Here is a 10,976-nt window from a genome sequence, read left to right as displayed (position 1 = left end):
TACAAATAGGAAAAAGAGGCTACAATTTGCAAGAGCTCACCAAAATTGGACAGCTGAAGACTGGAAAATGTTGCCTGGTCTGATGAGTCTCGATTTCTGTTGAGACATTCAGATGGTAGAGTCAGATTTGTGTGTAAACAGAATGAGAACATGGATCCATCATGCCTTGTTACCACTGTGCAGGCTGGTGGTGGTGGTGTAATGTGTGGGGGTGTTTTTCTTGGCACACTTTAGGCCCCTAGTGCCAATTGGGCATTGTTTGAATGCCCGGCCTACCGAGCATGTTTTCTGAAAAGTCTATCTCTTTATGGCCACCATGTACCCATCCTTTATGGCTACTTCCAGCAGGATAATGCACCATGTCACACAGCTCAAATAATTTCAAATTGATTTCTTGAATATGACAATGAGTTCACTGTACTAAAATGGCCCCACAGTCACCAGATCTCAAACCAATAGAGCATCTTTGGGATGCTCCTCACAGCTGCTGATTCCGGACTCATCTCCATCCTCATCCTCCTCGATCTCAGTGCGGCCTTTGATACCATTTCTCACTCCACTCCTCAATAGACTTTCTTCCCTCGGCATCTCTCACACCCCTCTTGACTGGTTCCGCTCATATCTCTCCGACCGCACTCAGTTTTCAACTCAAATCTTTCACATCCCACCCTTCCCCTGTTACTACTGGCGTCCTCAAGGTTCAGTTCTTGGCCCCCTCCTTTTCATCACCTACCTACTTCCCCTTGGCAATATCTCCGCAAATTCAAATTCATTTTCATTGTTACGCAGACGACACCCGCTCTATTTATCCAGCAAACCACCTCCTCGCTCCCCCCCTGTCCCTTACTAACTGCTTACTTGAAATAAAAGACTGGTTCACCGCAAACTCCTTAAACTAAACGTGATAAAACCGAACTCCTCCTCGTGCCACCAAGTCCACCCTATCCAAATCAATAGTTCTCTCTACCAATCGACAACTCCTTGGTCTCCCTTCCCCTCAGGTAAGAGTTGGCGTCATCCTCGATCTCCCTCTCCTTTCAGTCACACATAAATAATATCTGCCGGTCTGCATACTTCCACCTACGCAACATAAACCGCCTCCGTCCGTCCCTTACCATCACACTGCCTCCATCCTTATCCACAGCCTCGTCACCTCCCGCTTGACTACTGTAACTCTCTCCTTTTTGGCCTTCTCAAAAATCCCTCCATAAACTTCAACTTCTTCAGAACTCAGCAGCTCGTGTCATCACCAGAACCCCCTCATTTCATCATATAACCCCGGTTCTTCAGCAGCTCCATTGGCTCCGGTTCATTCAGAATACAATTAAAATCCTTCTCATACTTCAAGCCATCCATAACCTTGCCCTCCATATACTATCAGAACTCCTACACATTGCCGTCCCCTCCCGCTCCTAGATCTTCCCCTCCTCCACTCACTGTCCCCCATGCTCGACTCATCACCGTGGGGAGCAGAGCCTTCAGCCGCTCTGCCCCCAGCTCTGAACTCACTCCCACCCGACCTCCGCAACATCAACTCTTCCCTCTGTTCAAAACTAGACTAAAAACCCATCTGTTCCAGCCGCTTATCTGTAAATACACTGTTCCTGTTTTGTTTTGTTTGTTGTTTTGTTTGTTTTGTTTTTTGTTTATCTGTTTTGTATTACTACTTACACTTTTATGTTCCCTATATTGTCTTTTATTCTCTGTAAAGCGTCCTTGAGTGTTAGAAAGGCGCTGTTAAATAAAATGTATATTATTATTATTATTATATTTATGTGGTGGAATGGGAGCTTCGTGCCCTGGATGTGCATCCACAAATCTCCATCAACTGCAAGATGCTATCCTGTCAATATGAGCCAACATTTCTAAAGAATGCTTTCAGCACCTGGTTGAATCAATTCAATTCAATTCATTTTTCAATTTAATTTTATTATAGTATCAAATCACAACAAGAGTTATCTCAAGACACTTCACAGATAGAGCAGGTCTAGACCACACTCCAGAATCCAAGGACCCAACAGTTCCAGTTTTTTCCTCCAGAGCAAGCAACAGTGCGACAGTGCGAGGAAAAACTTCCTTTTAGGCAGAAACCTCGGTCAGACCCAGGCTCTTGGGAGCGGTGTCTACGACCGGTTGGATTAGAATGAAGAGTTTGTTTGTAGTAGTTCTTTGTAGCATAGCAGGGCAACTGTGGGCGTTACAAGGCACAGCAGGAGTAGCTGGCACCGCAGAGGTAGAGGATGTAACATGGCATCGCAGGACATGTACGGGGACCATGGACAGCTGCTACCCTGATTTTTGGCGCCTCCCTGATCCGAGGAAACATGCTGGGGGGAAAAGAACATAGGACTCCGGGAATGACTCCGGAAGGCTAGGTAAACAAGCTTTCTGGGACATGGAGCACACAATGGAAAGATAGAAAGATAGATGAGAGAGGAGCTCAGTGTGTCCCCAGGCAGGCTAAGAAGAGGGAGAGAGAGAGAGAGAGAGGGAGAGAGAGGAGGAGAGACATGACCCATCCACGTCTAGCGGAGGGTGCTAGGAGAGAGGAGAGAGAGAGACATGACACCAACTGTCTAGCGGAGGTGGCTATGGAGAGAGAGAGAGAGAGAGAGAGAGACATGACCATCCACTGTCTAGCAGAGGTGGGCATGCGAGAGTGAGAGCAGAGAGACATGACCATCCCACTGTCTAGCGAGGTGGCTATGAGAGAGAGAGAGAGGAGAGAGAGAGACGAGAAAGAAGAGAGAGAGAGATGACCATCCCACTGTTAGCGGAGGTGGCTATGAGAGAAGAGAGAGAGGAAATGATCATCCACGTTAGAGGGAGGTGGTGTGATGAGAGGAGAGAGAGAGACATGACCATCCCACTGTTAGCGGAGGTGCTATGAGAGAGTGAGAGAGAGAGAGGAGAGAGAGAGACATGACCATCCACTGTCTAGCGGAGGTGGCTATGAGAGAGAGAGAGAGAGAGAGAGAGAGAGAGAGAGAGTAACTATATCTTTGGATAATGCGTCACGGAGGTGCTTGGGTCCCAGAGCGATGACTTCCGTTTTATCTGAGTTTAACATTAGAAAATTACAGGAGATCATCAGGTGTTTTAATATCTGAGGACGTTGGAGTGTTAAGACTAATGAATTAGTGTCATCCGGTTTGATCTGACAGCTTTATAACTAGTACATCTTGACCGTAACAATGCATGTTAGGGGACGTATCTGATAATATGCTTGTAGATAGAAGCAGACTTGATAAGCAACAACTTGGACCGAGCACAGGCGTTGGGGAATCCATGATAACTTTGGCGTGCACAGAGGATTTCATCGTTAACATGAAAAACGGAGAGATAGAGAAAAAGACTTGAAAACAGCTAGAGCGTCCCTTTAATGCCAATTAAATGTTCCATCTCTGATAAGATATGAGTCAATGGTATCAAATGCAGCGCTAAGATCTAATAACACAAGTACAGAGATGAGTCCTTGGTCTGATGCAATTAGGAGGTCATTAGTAATCTTCACAAGTGCTGTCTCTGTACTATGATTAACTCTAAACCCTGACTGAAAATCCTCAAATAAGGCTGTATGGTCTAATGCCAGAAGTCACACAGCTGTTTGGCGACTGCTTTCTCAAGAATCTTAGAGAGAAATGGAAGGTTGGATATAGGTCTATAGTTGGCTAAAACATCTGGATCAAGGTTGGGCTTTTTCAGAAGAGGTTTAATTACAGCTACCTTAAAGTGTTGTGGTACATAGCCTGTTAATAAAGATAGATTGGTTATATCTAATAAAGAAGTATTGACTAAGGGTAAAACGTCTTTAAGTAGCCTAGTTGGGATAGGGTCTAAGAGGCAGGTTGATGGTTTAGATAAAGAAACAATTGAATTAAATTGATAAAGATCAAGTGAAGCAAAGCAGTCTAAACATGTATCTGGTTTTACAGCTGTTTCTAAGGTTCCTGAGTTTAGAGATAAGTCAGTGCCAGTTAAAGGCAGGTCTTGGTGAATTTTGCTTCTAATAGTTATAATTTTATCATTGAAGAACCTCATAAAGTCGTTACTACTAAGAGCTATGGGAATACTTGGCTCAGTAGAGGTGTGACCTTCTGTTAGCCTGGCTACAGTGCTGAAAAGAAACCTGGGGTTGTTCCTATTTTCCTCTATCAATGACGAGTAGTACGCTGCTCTGGCATTACGGAGGGCCTTCCTATACGTTTTAAGACTATCTTGCCAGATTAAACGAGAATTTTCCAATTTGGTGGAACGCCAAATCTTCTCAAGTTTCCGCGATATTTGCTTTAATTTGCGAGTTTCAGTATTATACCATGGAGCTAACCGTCTTTGTTTTATTATCTTCTTTTTTAGAGGAGCAACAGAGTCGAGTGTCGTTCGCAGCGAGCCTGCTGCCGTATCGACAAAATTATCGATTTGGGAGGGACTAATAGCATAGGAGTCCTCCGTTACTTATGACTTGGTAATGAATTAAATGCTAACGGAATCGCATCCTTAAATTTAGCTACAGCACTATCAGATAGACATCTTGCATAGCAGGTTTTGCCTAATGGCGTGTAGTTCAGCATTATAAACTCAAAAGTTATCAAACAGTGGTCATTAGAAAGGGATTCTGTGGGAACACTATTAAATGTTCAATTTCAACACCATATACCACAAGATCGAGGGTGTGGTTAAAACGGTGAGTTGTTTTAAACACTTTGAGAGAATCCATAGAATCTAAAAGAGAGATAAATGCAGTGCTAAGGCTATCATTCTCATCGTCCACTGAATATTAAAATCCCCTACAATAAACTTTGTCCGCTTTTAGCACTAAGTTTGACAAAAACTCTGCAAATTCGGATAAATTCAGAGTATGGGCCAGGTGCTCGTACACTATAACAAATAGAACTGGTTGCATTGATTTCCAACTGGGTGTGAAAGACTAAAACAGAGACTTTCAAATGAGTTATAATTCAGTTTAGTTTAGAGCTGATTAGTAGACTAGAATCGAAGATAGCTGCAACTCCACCCCTCGGCCTGTGCCTCGAGGAATGTGAGTATTAATATGACTGGTGTGATTTATTTAGACTAACATATTCTCCATCACCCACCCAGCCAGGTTTCAGTCAGACAAAAGAAATCAATATTCACATCTGATATTAATTCATTTACTAGTACCCCTTTAGAAGAGAGAGATCTGATGTTTAAGAGTCCACATCCAATTCTCCTATTCTTTTGCACTATTGTACTTGTGGTTTTAATTGTTATGAGGTTTTCATGCACAGCTCCTCTTCTGTTTACCTTTGATTTAAATAATTTTATTAATTTTAATGGTTGGGGGGCAGACACCGTCACTATGGGGGTTTGACTAGGTAACTCCTGAAATAAAGGAGCAGAGAAGTGTGTTAGACTGGGACTCTGCCTCCTGGTCCGAAATATGGATTGTCAAGGATTAGGTCCACTAATAAACTTGTCAATGTTTCTAGAAATGAAGCTGCTCCGCCCAAGTGGGATGAACCGTCTCTCCGAATCAGACCAGGTCTTCCCCAGAAAGACTGCCAGTGATCCACAAGACCACATCATTATCTGGGCACCACCTCGATAGCCAGCGGCGAAATGACGACATGCGGCTATACATGTCATCACTGGTTAGATTTGGCAGGGGTCCAGAGAAAACTAGCGTGTCCGACATTGACTTTGCGTATGTACACACCGACTCAAACATTAATCTTAGTAACCTCCGTTTGGCGTAACCGGAGTCATTAACGCCAACGTGAATAACATTTTGCTGATTTACGATCATCCTTAGCCACACGTTTCAGATAAGACTCACGTCGCCCGCTCTAGCCCCGGGATGCACTTAACTATGGCTGCCGGCTTTGCTAACTTCACGTTCTCAGTGATGAGCTGCCGATAATCAGAGTTGGTTTCTCAGCGGGTGTGTTGCTGAGTGGGAAAATCTTTTAGAAACGCTAACAGGCTGGTGTGGTCCCGCCTTTGAAAGCTTACGACGTGTCTTTCCTCGTCTCTCCACAGTCCCCAGGCACTATGTCCTGGCTGCTCAGGAGTGGCGCGGGGACGGCTACCAGAGGCTAACTCAGGCTCAGGCCGGCCGCGCCGACTGCCGGGGGGGGGGTTAGCTACAGTATAACGACTGATCTATCATGGTGGCGAAACGGACTTCCAACTCACTAAGCCTCGCCTCCATGCCATAAATAACTACACTTGTTACACACACCATTACCCGCTAAAGGATGCAGAGAGTAACTAAACATCTCACACATCGAGCAGGAGACAGTAGAGAGAGAGATACATGGCTTACTGTACTAAGCTGAAGTTGCTAACTGCTAAGCTAAGTACGGTAGCGTTAGCCACCAAGCGTTCAAAACAACTGTTATAACGAAAGTCACTGAAAGACGTAAAACAAATGCTTATGCCTATGCCCCGTTGATGCGAGCTCTAAGCGAAGCAAATGTAGCACAACCCTTTTCTCAAGTTCCAGTCACTTTACCGGATAAGGCTAACTGCTAAGCTAAAGTCGCTAACAGCGAAGCTAAAGTACGGTAGCGTTAGCTACCAAGCTTTCGAAAACTGTTATTTATCGAAGGGTACTGTACATGTAAAGAACTGTGAGTGCTTAGGCAGAACTACTATAGGAATACGTGTTTAGTGGACAGTTAGCCGCTGTAATAGCAAAACTAACAAGATGAACTGGTATTGCGTGAGCAGCAACGCTATCGACACACAAGCACAGGAAACGGAAATGAGTCAGGTACGCTTACCGTAACAGTCCCAATGCCACGTAAGGGGGTCAAACACACTATTAGTATGGTGTTCCTAATAATCCTACAGGTGAGTGTAGTCTGCTGTGCATGTTATTGCTCCGCTGATTTGGCAGTATCTCATTCAGACCGTCTGACAGACACAGAGGCCCATTTGGGTCTCTGGTCTCTGACAAAGTTTAGAGGGGGCTGTACGCTGCTCATTATTAGAGATCTATGCACGGATGCAACGCGTTACTGCCCACAGCAGAGCGAATCCACTAAAATGAACTGAAGTTGCTACACTTACCATCCGCGCTTCTCACCTCTATCTTTACAGAGAGAGTGGACACGAAGCGACGGGACGGGTCTGTAATACTCAGAGCACATACCTGAAGCCGGGAAATGCGCCTGGGATGGATCGTAAAATTTTTTTTCGCAGTTTGCGACATTTCGAAAATTCCACAGACAGAGAGCGCTCTTGAACCCCATCGCAGTCTCTGAAAGCTCAACAGGTAGATCTATAGATAAACTCATCTTTCATAAATTTGACCAACCGGGTTGACACTTCAGTGTGAGAAATCGGGGGGGTGGCGTGTGAGCGTGTGAAACCAGTCAAATGCGTGTGTCTCATGGCCAATGCGGGAGAGTTGGCAGCCCTGAATAAATGCCAGGTACATTTACAGGGTTGACAATGGTGGTGTTTGATTATTTCTGACCCAAATTGCTCTGTCGCCTTTCCTGGCTGTTGTGGTATGGTGATATTTTTGCAAATGTTTTTAAAAAAAATGAATGCTCTCTGTCCAGTGGCACGCTATGGCTTTTAATTTTAAACCGGTTTATTCAAAACAATTATACTTATGAAACAGATGGAATTAGAAATAAAGGTCTGCCTCTAATAAAAGCCTACTTCAAATAAAAGATGGGTAACTTCTGCAGTTCAGGTAAACAAAGGCCCCGGCTTTTAAGTTAAAAACTAAATTTTATCTAGTTAAATTTTACATTTACTGTTAATTTGGACATTTAGGGTTTTAGGATTTTTGATTTGTGCACATTTGCGTTTGATTTGAATATGAAGTGAGTTTAGGAAATTTCCATTTAAGGTTTTAAATGTATATGATATAAGTAATGACGGTAAGGAGAACTGCAAAGTTCACCTGTTAAACAGCCTACTGTCTGCTTTCTCTCTTTGCAAACTGAATTGTTAGAAAGTAGGTATGATAAAACAAGAGACAGCAGTACAGTAGGACCCGACGCCACCAATTGTAGCCGGGAACAAATCTATTTTTATTTTTAAATATGGTATGCTAGAAGGGGTAAACAAACTTAGGAACAGACAATGCCACTTGGGGACTTGCACCCCAAGATATGATGAAAACCAATTTTAGTAAGGACACTGGGTCAAAAACTGAGCAGGCAGAGAGAATAGAAAAAAAAAAATGTTTTTATTAACAATGATCCAGACAAACAACTTTGACAATGCTCTAACTATATTAGAATACAAATCAACTCACATCAGTGGGCTGATGCTTCAGTGGGGGCAGACAGGATACCCAGTCTCCGTAATCTGTGAGGGCAACACTACAAACACTGCAATAAAACATGCACTTAAAGAATCCCAGAGCCTACTTGCATGCAATGGGAGGGAGCGAGGTTCCATTACGGTGCCTAGCCACCCACTTGGAGCCACTCAAAACCACACCAGATAAGCAAGGGAGCAAAAGAGACAATTACTGAACACCCAAACAATCTCAGACTGTATTTCTGTTATTTTGCTTTAGTGTATACACTAAAGCAAAATAACAGAAATACTGCATATTCAATTAAACAAACTTAATGAATAAACTAAAGAAAACCAAAAAGCAACCCTAACGAAAAACAAAATAAAGCAGAATAGTAAAACAGAACAGGTGAACCTAAAACACAAAAAAGGCACAGGTTAGTTAAAGGAGACAACTTTAAATCACTAAGAAATACTAAAAAATGTGAACTCTATTCACCACCTTCATCAGGCATCTACCACCAGGGACCAGCAAAAGACTAATCTGAGCCTGCTGAGGCCTTTTATAACGCACCTGGGCAGGGGGAGGAGCTAAGAGAGGAGTTTTTGCTGCAGTACTGGAGTTGCAACACCTACTGTGGTTCACTCCAATCTACCCCCAGGTTTTCAATTGTTGGCCCAACAATTGGCACTTACTGCCAAGGCCTAAACACAGCAGAGCCACTAAGCACAGGCCTCAGAGAGTTCGTAGCCCCAATAGCACTACTCCCAACAGCCCAACAGGGAGGTGGTAAAAATTTCATTCACTGAAACCTGTTATAGTGTGTGTATAACACTGACAGTGGGGGGATAGGACTAGTGGGGTAATAATGGCCCCACGCTCTGTCTCTTTAGGAGAATGTTTGGCAACCATGTTAACCGAGCACCATCTTGACGGGTTAAAAGTGATGTGATGAACAGCTGTGTTTGATTGATGTTTGGTGTGAATAAATGGCCACAAAGGTGGGCAGCCAAAGAGCCTTGTCTTTCTATGATTCTTACATTGGTGACCCTGAGTTTCTACTGGACGTTTCCAGAGACGAGCATGACGACAAACCCAGTTTTGATTATGCTGCGAGAGTTTCTGTAGACACAAGCGAGGATATTACCACAGATGCTGCAAAGTATTATTATCTCGTAGCAGCCCTCAATAGATCATTGGCTGGCAGAGTGGTAAGCAACCTCCAGAACGCTCCTGAGAAGGACAAACATGGGACATTGAAAGATTATCTTTCTTTCCAGGGAAGCCACAAGCTGCACTTTTTGTTCATGGAACTGTTTCTGCAGCAGTTGCTTTCTCAGGTACAGGCTGCTCTGGTAAACATCATTATCACTGACTTTAGGGATTTGGCCAAAGAGGCCAATACGTTTTTTTGTGTTGTTGTCGGGGCAACCTCTAGCTCATCCAGTAACAGCGTGCGCCCCATTTAGGCTGAGTCCTTTGCAGTGGCCCAGGTTTGAGTCCGACCTGCGGCCCTTTACTTTGTGTCATCCCTCATCTCTCTTTCCCACCTTTCTTATCTATCTAATAAGGGAAAAAATGCCCCAAAAAATAATCTAAAAAAATTAAGAAGTGTTGTCAGTCCAACATTATACTGTATTTAATGTCTGTGGAGTCAACTTTGGGGTTTTATTTATTCATCATGGTTAATTAAAAAATTAAATGCACATTAAAAGGAAACAGTTTTAACACACACACACACACACACACACACACACAAACATTGCATCAAGTGTTACTGATGAATCAAGATGTTATCAGTAATATATTCATAGTTTAAATGTTTATTACTGGCTTAATTTATAACAATGCATTACATTTTAGAAACTCGTTAGGATTGTTTTGTATGTATGTACAATCCTGACCTGCTAGTAACTATAGCTGTATAATAAATGTAGTGAAAGAAAGTAGCATTACAATTGAAATACTCAAGTGGAGTGCCTAAAAACTGTACTTCAGTAAAGTACTTGAATAAATGTACTTAATTACTTACGGAGAAATATGTCACAGATTATGGATATATATGCAGAAAATCATAACTATCAGTCAATTTGTTTTTAAATATTCCATAACTGAGTCCCATGAAGTGTTTTACTAAATATGTTAAAAATTCACAAATGCAGCCTTAAAAGTCCAGTGTGTAACGTATTTAGTTGTTCATTATCAAAATCGGTGTTGCCCATTCACAGGCATTTTCATGAATATTTACCACCACCATCAATTCCAAGTATTGCTATTGGCCTGAAATTTTACATTTTCATTTGCATGAACTGGGGTAGATGCACCATATTCATGCGCCATCTTGAAATACGTAAGCCAGTAAGGGACACACAGGATATACTGCTCTGCCTTTCTCGTTTGTTTTTGCTGTCACATGATGCAGGTGCTTCCTGGCCCCAGCAAGTTTGAATAAGGAAACATGGAGGACCACATGTATTCAAAATCCAAATTTCAGGAACAGGAGTCTTCTTCTTTGCCCAGAAAAATAAAACGGATATTGAAAAGAGCAAAAGGCTGGCTTTTTGAAGCGTGAAGGCTACCGTAGTTGTAATATGTACTTTGAGCTGCATGGCGCGAGAGAGTTGATTGCGATAAATGATGTCAATGATAGCTGGGAGAAATTCCTACACATTGGACTTTTAATAGTATTTCATGTTCATCAGAATCAGAAATACTTGAAGCTGAATTC

The 10,976-nt window shown here is 42.8% G+C and overlaps 1 long non-coding RNA gene across 1 annotated transcript; it reads left to right on the top strand.

Annotated features, from left to right (window-relative positions):
• Positions 1 to 4,678: 4,678 nt before the first annotated feature.
• LOC116686596 (uncharacterized) lies at positions 4,679 to 10,473 on the top strand. The gene is made up of 3 exons (XR_004331303.1): positions 4,679 to 4,691; positions 6,896 to 6,898; positions 10,411 to 10,473. It is a non-coding gene; the product is annotated as an uncharacterized LOC116686596 (long non-coding RNA).
• Positions 10,474 to 10,976: the final 503 nt, after the last annotated feature.

This window comes from Etheostoma spectabile, unplaced genomic scaffold (genome assembly GCF_008692095.1).
Source record: "Etheostoma spectabile isolate EspeVRDwgs_2016 unplaced genomic scaffold, UIUC_Espe_1.0 scaffold395, whole genome shotgun sequence".
Lineage (NCBI taxonomy): Eukaryota > Metazoa > Chordata > Actinopteri > Perciformes > Percidae > Etheostoma > Etheostoma spectabile.
The sequence above is the reverse complement of the archived record's forward strand: the minus strand, read 5'-3'. Positions and strand labels throughout refer to the sequence as shown.